Raw genomic sequence first — 11155 nt, 5'->3', positions numbered from 1 at the left:
GGAGTTCAGTTTTGGACTCCAGGTGCTAGCAGGATATTTAGGAGGAGTCGACCTGGTGGCAGGAGGAAATGTGAGATTATAGAATAGAAGAGCATTAGGGAAAGTAATCCACTTAGTGGGAGTAGTTGAAATCATGGAAGCAGTAAGCATAAATTGAGAAGAGAAGAGAAGAGAAGAGGACCCAATTCGGGAGTCAGAGAGAGAAAACTGCTCAAGGGACTGGTTATGATTGGCCAGAGACGTAAGAGGAGAACTAGTACAAAACGCAATCAAAACAGAGAAAGACAGTGTTTTCAGGAGAAGGGAGTAGTCTCAGTATCAGATACCTAAAGAAATGAAAAGGATTAAGACAGAATAGGATGGATGGATTTGATAAGGAAGAGAGAGAGTGCTCTCAGTGGATTGAAGGGTTGAGGGACCAGGTTATAGGGAGTCAGGAATGGAGTTGAATTGGGCATAAAAACCCATTTGATAACTTTGGACAGAAATAGGAGAAGAGAGGCGAGGCAGAGCTGGCTAGTGCTGGCAGGCCATCCTTTCTTTGGAAGTGCTTGGGAATTTATTAAAGCAATATTTTATGATGCTTTTAGGTTTACTCTATTAGGAAATGAAACAAAAGAAGGTGAATCCATCTGTCCCCTCTGGTAACATGGTAGTGGTAGCATAATAGGATCTATAAACTATGGCACTGTCCCCTTGAAATACCAAATGGAGCTTCTGGAGTAGGAAACAGGAGCAAATCAAGGCCCATCTATTTTTAACAGTAAAAAAAAATCCATTATCCTGACAACTTCTTTACTTTCCTATCTATGGAGGGTCTGGGATGTGGATGGCAGTTGGATGGCAGGACAGCAGAACAAGATCCACTTGGAAACAGCAGCAGCCACTTCAGCTCTGATTCTTTTCTGGTAGTTCAGAAGTGGCCTCCAGAGCTAAGGTTTGATGGTGGGGAATTGCTAGTTGGGGCTGTTATCTGGACAGAGTCATGTTCCCAAGTCACTCGGCTGCGTTCGGTATCTTTCAGTCATATTTATTGAGCACTTACTGTGTGCAGAGCACTGTACTAAGTGCTTGGGAAGTACAAGTTGGCAACATAACTCAGTGTTATGTACTTTATGAGCCAGTGTAGTAGCTCAGGTCCTGTATTTTCCATTCAATTGACTCTCAATCAACTAGGCTGATGAGAGAGAGAAGTGGCATGAGTAATACAAATAATCCAAAGCAGAGAGTGAGGTTTGAAGTACATTTGTGCTCTCAGAAGGGACACCCTGAGACCCATGTGGGTATCAAGGTCTGGCATGTTGGGATAGTGGAGCCTGGAGAAAGGCTATGTTCCATTCTCCTGGTGAATGATACATGGAGAATACAGAGTGACTCTAATAGCCTTTATTCAAAGTAAAGGTTACCATCATTCAGGATTAGGAGGCAGAGGACTTTCATATGCAAAAGCCTGCCTGTTAAAATGAGGGAAATTATGGGTTTCACACCACAACATTCATCAGACCGCAGCTGAAAATTGCATTTTCCTCTGCAGATGTCTGTTGGTACAATATCCAGGCACAAACCAAATGTTTCAATGTGGAAACCAACAAATGACTCTCCCCCAGACCCCCATCCACCCTCTAAGCAGCATTCACCCCAGGACTCCTTTCAAAGAGGTAAAATTACAGAAAATTAGATTAGATATGAAAATAATTTTTCCTTGACTGATGGATTCATCATAATTGTGCCTGACATTTTTTGGAGTGGGTGAAGTAGAACTGAGAGAAAGAAAATACCAGGTCTCATTGGAATGTTGCCACAATTTGCAAAAGGAAAAGTTTGCCTGAAGGCTAGCATAATCAGGAAAGGGGTAGTACTAGGGAAATACTTGAGTAACAATACCTTAAATTTGCCTAGCACTGTTATTTGTCCAGAGCTTTTTCTCATCCATTTTCTCATTTTGTCAGGTAAGAAAGTCAGTCAGGTAGTCAGTTAGGAAAAGGTAGGCATCACTGTCCCTGTGTTCTGGAGGGGAAAAGGGTGACTCAGCGGTGTAAGGTGATTTACCCAACGTCACATGTCAAATTAGCAGGTGAAGTAAGACTACGGCCCATGTTACTTTTGCACTTAGACTGTTCCCCTTGCCTTCCTCAGCCTCGGGCTCCATGGCAGTGAGTGAGCCCCAGATGCTTTCCACTGTAGACCCCTGCACAAGGAACTTCTGCTGCTGCAGGTTGTCCCCTGACTACCAAAGTGCTTTCTTTCCTCCCTCCAAACCACAGTCTGGGTTGATCTCCTTGGTCTGGGGAGGGAGATCAATGTTGACCCTGCAGCCCTGACTGGCCCTACAGTGAGGAGAGGAGGCTCTGAGCTGCCACCGCTATGGAGCTAATGCCGACCGGCCCCTCCTCCTCTCCCCTCTTACCTGTGGCACACTCCAGGAACCTGAGTTGCCACAACTGTGGCACATCTCTGCAGTATGTAGGGGTCCCCATGCCCACATGAGGCATCCCTCTGCCCCCTGTGAGTCCCGGGGCCTGGCTCCTCTGTCAGGCCGGCTCCAGCAGACCAGGAATTCTGCCCGCTTCCCACATACACTCCAATGCCAAAGTGCCATGGCACATCTCCCAGCCCCTGCCCTGTAATACAGCCAGCAGTGTCCTCCGGAGCTGCTGCCACTGCAGGACAACTCCAACCCACAGCCCATTGCGGCTTGAGATTGACACTAGTGTCCCATATTTCTCCAATGTCCTGGTACTTTGAGGGTGCACTTGCCCTCTGCCCCACCCAAGGCCACAAGGTGTAGTTCAATGTTCGTTAAAGGGTGGATTAAGAGCGAAGAGTGGGATCATTGGAGTTGAGGACTGATAGAAAGCGGGAACCAGAAGAGTTGTTGGGAACATCCACCTTGATATTGAAGTCCCCAAGGACTTCAAAAGACAGAAGGAATGTGAGAAAGGGGTCAGAATGGTTCAGAAAGCTACAGATGATGCCTGGTGGGCAGTAGATTACCATGAATAATGAATGTAGAGACAGATGATATGGGTTTACCAGAAAGGGAAAGAGAGGGATGGGGGTGGTGGGATAGTGATAAATGGGCACTGAAGAGAAAGAACGAAGCCAATCAGAAAAACAAAAGAAAAAATAAACTATAGACTGGAAAAATGACAATAAGCATTGTTAGTATAATAGGAACTCACTTCTCATCTGCAGAGACAAATCAGTGATGAATAATCCATAGAGGGATCTAATAATAATAATAATAATATTAATAATTGTGATATTTGTTAAGCATTAAGTAATGTGCCAAGCACTGTACTAATTGCTGGGGTGTATACAAGCAAATCGGGTTGGACTCAGTCCCTGTCCCATGTGGGACTAACAATCTTAATCCCCATGTCACAGATGAGGTAACTGAGGCATAGAGAACTGAAGTGACTTGCCCAAGGTCACAGAACACACAAGTGGCAGAGCCAGGATTAGAACCCACGACCTTCTAACTCCCAGGCCTATGCTCTATCCACTATAACATGCTGCTTCTGCTTTTTACCAACTGATCAATCAGTCAATCAATAAATCAGTTAGCTTCTCCCATCACCTCTCTTTGTTCTCCCCTTTCAACTCTCTTCCCTTTTCCTTGCCTCCCTTCTCTCCCCAACATTCTGAGTAGCCCTTTGAAAGCCGACCTCCCTCCCAGTTCACAGTACAAGGAATTTGGTCACCTCCTATGCAGGGTCATCAATCTCCACCGGCAATGAAATCCACCATTTTCTGACTCTGGTCGGAGTTGGGGAGGGGTGTGACAAGAGGTCTAGAACAGTCACTCACTCTTCGAAGTTCTGAAGAGAGCATCATGCATCTTTCTGTAACTTTGCTTCTGTTCAAGGCTGGAATTCTCTCCCTAACTTTGAAAAGCAGAGTGTTGTAGTGGTTAAGGCATGGGCCTGGGGGCCAGAGGACCTCGGGTCTAATCCCTGCTCCACCACTAGCCTGTTGAGTGACACTGGGCAAGTCACTTAACTTCTTTGTGCCTCAGTTTCCTCAATCCCCATTTTCCCTCCTACTTGACTGTGAGACGTAGGTGGGACAGGGCTGACCTGATAGATTTTTATCTACCCCAAAGTTTAGAAGAGTATTTGGTAAATAATAAGTGCTTAGCAAACACCACTGAAAAAAAAAAAAAAAGACTGCTTCTAGAAGAGAATGTGTGACTGTGGAAGAAAGGAAAGCTGAAGATGCCACTGGGGTCTGTCAGTCAGAAGAAGAAACTTCAGTTTCTACCAACACATAATATTCACTACACACACAGACAATCATTCAATCGATTGTATTTCTTGATTGCTTACATTGTGCTGAGTATTGTATTAATCACTGGGGAGGGTACAATTCAGTTGCTAGACATGACTCCTGCCCTGAAAGAGCTTACAATCTAACAGTGGATCTTACATTTTACTGGCTACTAGAATTGTTACTGCATTTGTCCCAAAAGATAGGAGAGAGGACAAGCAGCTGGAAAGTCATTGTAACTGAATGCTATTTCTAATAATGCTCCAGTGTCACTCAACAGGCTAGTGGTGGAGCTGGGATTAGAACCAAGGTCCTCTAGCTCCCAGGCCCATGCCTTAACCACTACAGCACTCTGCTTTTCAAAGTTAGGGAGATAATTCCAGCCTTGAATACAGTGATCTGAAGCTTGTGGGAGTCAGCCTGTGACTGAAGATTAGATGAGCTGCTTTTAAGAACCGAGTCATTTTCTTTTGATCTTCCTTTTCTAATCACACCCCAGATAACATTTTTTTTTATGCTGGCAAAGTCAGAAGGCACATTAATATTAAAATGTGGTGTGGAAGTTTCAAACTCATCTTGGAAAGAGGAGAATTGTTTATGTAATGTTTAGAGATACTACCGAAATCAGCCCCATAACAAATGAAAATGGAAGGCACAGATGAACAACCATTATGATAAGTGACCCTGATGGACGGGAAGTATTTTATGGGTACTTGGCGGGTGCAATCAAACTATGGAGAAAATTAAAAATGCCGGCAGCAATAGTTATTACAAATGCCCTGCCCTCAGAGCAATCTGACAGAGCACTTACCAGTTATGCAAGGGATAAAATGGCCTTCTGGTGAGTGTTATCTCTGGAATTTTAGCCATTTCATAAATCAACTGGTTTATTACGTTCACTGGGAAACTTCAGGAAGATTTTCTGTCAAATCAGGAAGCACGAAGACTTACTTTTAAGGTTGGGCCGGGCTTCTGGGTCATTCTGGATCAGCACAGTGCTGAATGATATTTAGGTTGTTGCTGAAAAATACAGTGCACACTCAGATACAATACATAAAAAAAGAGATCTGATTGACAGTTAGGTTCAATGCAAAGGGCAAAATGTGTCTTCTACTCTGAGTGCCGCTTCATCCCAATGGACAATAGGCCATTTCCAGATATTGTACACTCTCCGCAAAATCATTTCGTTTTGTGCACTGCATGATAATCTTGGCTTTGTAATAATGTTTACTTCACTGAAAGGTCTTGGGCAAGAGAAAGAGCGACTAATGAGCTCCTTCCCGAAGACACCACATTTGATTATGGGCATTCATGAACTTGGAGGCAACTTAGGCTATAATGCATAGATTTTTTTCTTGCTTTATCAGTCCTTGCTATGTCAGGCAGTTGATCTCATAAGATGAGCAGTGTGAACACCACTAAAGCAAAATGCAATCAAACGTCCCGGGATGATGATTTCTTTTTCTGTTTGCAATCAATGAAGGGATGTATTTATTGACCATATACTGTGCCAGATCACTGTACTAAATAATTGGGAGAGTACAATACAGTAGTATTGGTAGACACATTCCCTGCCCACAAGGACTTTACTTATTTATTCACTTGACATTTATTAATGACATCTGTTAAACACTTATTATGTGCCAGGGACTGTACTAAGCACTGGGTTAGATACAAGCAAATCAAGTTGGCCACAGTCCATGTCCCACATGGGGCTCATGGTACTAATTCCCATTTTTCAGATGAAGTAACTGAGGCACAGAGAAGTTAAGTGACTTGCCCAAGGTCACAGAAGTGGCAAGTGGCAGAGCCAGGATTAGAACCAGGCCTTTCTTACTCCCAAGCCTGTGCTCTATCCATTTGGTCAGCTGCTTCCCACGTTGCTTATGTATAAAGACTGCAGGTCCAACCATAGACCAGGCCCTTGTTTTCAGCTAACTGAAGAGGCTGCTGTGTAACAGGAGCCAGAGGACCTGGGTTCTAATCTCAGCTCCACTATTTATTTGTGGTTCAACCTTATATAAGTCACTTAACTTCTCTGGACTTCAGTTTCCTCAGCTGTAAAAGGGAGATTGATACCTGTTCTTCCTCCTCCTTAGACTGTGGGCCCCATGAGGGACAGGAATTGTGTCCAACCTGATGACTTTGGCACAAAGTAAGTGCTTAGCAAATACCATGATTATTATTAGGAGGAAAGGATGGAGAGAAGGAGGGGACATGTGGTGAGCAGAAGGAAGCAGTAATGGGAGAAATTGAGGACATATGTTCTTGTTTGGATGGAAGAAATGAGTCCCTTTACCACCTAGATGCTATGAGTTTAAGGTATTTTGTTGTTGAAAATCATTGACTGTCATATGATAGCTATGATAGAGTCATGGCTCTCAGGGTCCAGCTTCTCCCTCTCTGTCTTGCTTCACTCTGACAACTCAATTCCTTCCCATTTCCCAGATCCCGGACTCCTTGTTAGCAGAGCAGCAGTCTGAAGTACATTTCCGGGGTGGAAAGTTTGGATTATTTATATTGTCATCTGAAAACCCAATGTTAGATTGTGTGTCTCTTGATAGCAGGGATCCTAATTTATACTGTCTGTGAATCTGGGCTAGTGTGTGGTACAATGAACTATATTATGATGTTGTTCAATCAATCAGCAGCATTTAAGGAGTACTTACTGTATGCAGAGCACTGCACTAGAGTGTCTGGAAGAACACAATACAGTGGAATTGGTAAAACAGTTTACTTCACTGTCCAAGACTCAGCTAGAGAGCTCCTTTACCAAAGCAAAAACAGCCAATTTGAGGCCTTTAGTTGGTTGTCATGAGGAATATCACCCCTGTCTCCTTTTAAAGCAAGTTTGGTCTATGCTACCACTCCAAGAGAGGTGTAGCCTAGAGACTAGACTGTGAGCCCATTGTTGGGTAGGGACCATCTCTATATGTTGCCGACTTGTACTTCCCAAGCGCTTAGTACAGTGCTCTGCACACAGTAAGCGCTCAATAAATATGATTGAATGAATGAATATCTATTCATTTGTATAAACCCACCCTTGGCAGGAATCCAAGCTTTTGGTTACAGCTCAGAAGCTGTGATGCTGCTGCAAATTTATTAGATCAGTCCTTCAACTAATGAACAAGAATAAAGGCAGATCGGTGGATCTCATCATCAGTAGCCATTGTACCATTTCTAAAGTCACCTACTTGGTAATCTCACACTCTGACTACATCCTCCTAAACTGCTTTCTCTCTCGTCCCCTCGCCTCCCTGTAAACTGTCCTCTCCCCACTTTGAATACCTGTGATCTCTAGACACCCCCTACCTATCCAAATCTAATAAACTCTTATAATAGTAATGGTGCTATTTTTTAAGCACTTACTACTTGCCAAATACTGTGGTAGGTACAACCAGACCAGACACAGACCCTGACCCATACAGGGCTCACAATCAAAGGGGGAGGGGAAAAGATATTTGAGCTCCATTTTATAGATAAGAAAACAACTGAGGCACAGGTAATTTAAGTGACTTGTCCAAGGTCACACAACAGGCAACTCATTATTCAAACCCAGATCTCCTTTCTCTCAATTTCATACTCTTTTCTGTAGCTCACTACTCTGTCCTAATCCTCCTTAATTACTCAGCTGTCTTTGACATGGTGGTCAGTCCTTTCCTCTTCCTCTGCCTCCCCTCACCAAACTCTGGGGGTCCTTTATGGCTCAGTCCTGAGTCTCCTTCTATTCTCTATTTACCCCTACTCTGATGGAAAGCAGATCAGAATGGACAACAATCTGCATTTTGGGAGGAGTGGGGGGACATGTGCGAAATGATGTTTGAAATACTGATCTGTAAACAGAGTAAAGAAAGTACGGCCTGGATGGGCAGGGTACATGTCTGCTAATTCTGTTTCATTGTACTCTCCCAAGTACTTAGTACAGTGCTCTGCACATACTAAGTGCTCATAAAATACGACATTGATTGATTGATTGAAAGCCCATGAGGAGACTGATGCATTCGTTGAATTTGGATATGACAAGTGCTTGGACCAATTTGGTGGCAGTTACAATGTAGAAGAAGGGGCCACTTTTGAAGCTGTTGTGAAGAATGAAATGATGATGCAGCTTTTCAGATGGACAACACTGGAAGCCCTGTCTAAATGGATGCATTTCCTTTAAGAGTGACTTTTCTCCTTAACAATTGAACACTCTGAAGTATCAGATCTGCAATCAAGCAGTCCCATAGAGTCACATAGAGGCTTAGTGTCTAGTGACTGTATGATGACACTCTGTGCCTACCTATGTTTCTCAATGGGGTTAAAATTCCAAATTCATTCTCACTGCCTCAGAGGGGGACAAATGACTACCAACTTTGTCTCTGTTGATTCAGATCTGTTGAAAGCTCTACTTGTAATTTATTTTAGCGTCCATGAACCTCCAGGAAAATTTAAGCCCCGTGAGGGCAGGCATCACGCCTACTAATTCCACTGTACTCTACCCAGAGCTCAGACCAGGGCTCAGAATAAGCATTCAATAACTGATTGACAGAGTGATCTACTGCTCGTTGCAGATATAGCAATAGGTTATTTGGATAGTGAGAGTGCATCCCTGGAGAGTTTTCCATGCTTGATACTTCCGCAGAGTGTATATTAATCCTTATTATGATTTTCCATCTTTAAATACTACATAGGGGCTTCTTATCGGTGGAGTGACAATTAAGGGGAGAACCAGTAAGAGCAGCAGTCAATTCCACACTTATTCTCACCCCAGCAAGTATCCACTGAAATTTTTCTTTAGTCAGCGGTATCATTTATCTCGCACTGTGGAAAGTCAACAAATGGCAGGTATTCCTGGAGGGTTGTTAGGGTCAATTTCACAGGGCTTCGGTGGAAGCTGGAAGGGCTAAGGGTAAGGTGGAAATCTATGAGAAGCAACATAGCCAGTAGAAAGAGCATGACCCTGAGTGTCGGAGGACCTGAGTTCTAATCCTGACTCTGCCACATGCCTACTAGGCGACCTTGGGAAAGTCACTTAAAAGTTCTCTGTACCTCAGTTTTGTCATCTTTCTCCCTACTCCTTACACTGTGAGTCCTACTGGGACAGGGACTGTATCTGACCTGATTACCTTGTACCTTCCCCAGTGATCAGTACAGAGTTTGGCACATAATAAACACTTAACAAATACTACAGGTATTATTATTGTTATGACAGGCAGATTTCTGGGTACCCTCTGATTCAAGGAGAGTGTGTGTGTCACCATGACATTCTCTGGGACTGCTCAGACTAAAACCTACAGAAGTTTTATTTTGTGTCATATAAATTTGGGGCAAAAACGCCTTTTCCAATGCCAGTGAATCAGTTTTCCTTATTGAGCCCTTACTGTGTGCTGAAAGAACACTGTACAAAATTCTTGTCTTGTCTTATGCCATCTTTTTTCCAACCCATAGTAACACCACAGACACATCTTGCCCAAAATAATAATAATAATAATGATAATGTTATTTGTTAAGCGCTTACTATGTGCCAAGCACTGTTCTAAGCACTGGGTTAGATACAAGGTAATCAGGTTGTCCCATGAAGGGCTCACAGTCTTAATCCCTATTTTACAGGTGAGGTAACTGAGGCCCAGAGAGGTGAAGTGACTTGCCCAAAGTCACACAGCTGACAAGTGGCAGAGCCACTTGACCCACTCTCCATCTGCAATCGTTCTAGTAGTGTATCCATAGAGTTTTCTTGGTAAAAATACAGAAGTGGTTTACCATTGCCTCCTTTTGCATAGTAAATTTGAGTTTCTCCCATGCCACTGCTGCCCAGCCTGGGTGAGTTTTGACTTGTAGCAGATTGCCTTCCACTTGCTAGCCACTGCCCAAGCTAGGAATGGAATGGGTAGGCCTCTGCTTGACTCTCCCTCCTGTAGCCGAGACTGGTAGAGGACTGAAAACTCTCCAGGTGTGACCCTGAGAGGGGACTAAGTGCTTGGGAGATTACAATACAATAGAACTGGTAGACATGTTCTCTACCTACAAGGAGCTCCCATTCTAGAGGGGGAGACGAACATTAAGATAAATCTAATACTGATATGTTTTTCTCCTTGTTTTGACACTAGTAAAGATCTGTTGGATTTTTGTCTTCACCCTCTGGGCACTGAGAAGATGTCACTTTCCTGTAAGACCCACTAGATTGATTGACTGTACCAGGGCAATTTTGTGTAAATCTAAAATAAATGGCAGGGAATTGAAATAGAGTGCTGATTACGGAAAAAGTTAATATTGATCTTAGAGTAGTGAATTTACCTTCCTGAAGGGTCTCATTATAGGAATAGAAAAATATCGCAACCTACTGGGATAAGTAAATGTTAACTCAGTAATTGTATTGGCACATATCTTCTTAGAATTGGAGAGAGTTTAAAGGACTTGATTGCTCCTTTGGGAAAACAATCCCTAATCTATATTCCTAGCATATAGACACCATTAGACCTCTTTACAAATGAGCAATTCAGAGAGGCTTCTTGACTCACATAGTAGCACACAGCAACTTTGTGACATATGGGAGTCCCACCAAGAGCTCTAGTATTGCTGATTTGTCATTTACCTCCTAGCAAATTCATCAGTACTGTTTATTGACCGATGACAGCAAAGATCTGCTCGCGTGGACGAACATGAATGGGATGGAACAGCACAGGTTGACAGTGATTGTGAAATGCCCACACCCCAGACTCTCCCAGAACATGGAGTCCTCAGCATTCAGGAGGGCCTAAGTGGCATTAGTTGTGTTCCAGATGGAGCTGTGGCTCTGGGACCTGAAGCCATGTGCCTAGAGCAGGATGACTCTCCTGCCAGAAAGCAGCACTCCAGAGAGTACAGAGCCCGCTATTACTGAGAAGCACCGTGGCCTAGTGGAAAG

General features: G+C 43.5%; 1 non-coding gene across 1 annotated transcript; it reads right to left on the bottom strand.

Moving 5' to 3' along the window:
• Positions 1 to 10081: 10081 nt before the first annotated feature.
• On the bottom strand, positions 10082 to 10219 carry LOC119933953. Its single transcript, XR_005452818.1, has one exon. It is a non-coding gene; the product is annotated as a small nucleolar RNA SNORA7 (small nucleolar RNA).
• Between the last annotated feature and the right edge of the window lie 936 nt (positions 10220 to 11155).

This window comes from Tachyglossus aculeatus, chromosome 10 (assembly GCF_015852505.1).
Source record: "Tachyglossus aculeatus isolate mTacAcu1 chromosome 10, mTacAcu1.pri, whole genome shotgun sequence".
Classification (NCBI taxonomy): domain Eukaryota; kingdom Metazoa; phylum Chordata; class Mammalia; order Monotremata; family Tachyglossidae; genus Tachyglossus; species Tachyglossus aculeatus.
This window is presented reverse-complemented; position numbering and strand designations above follow the sequence as displayed.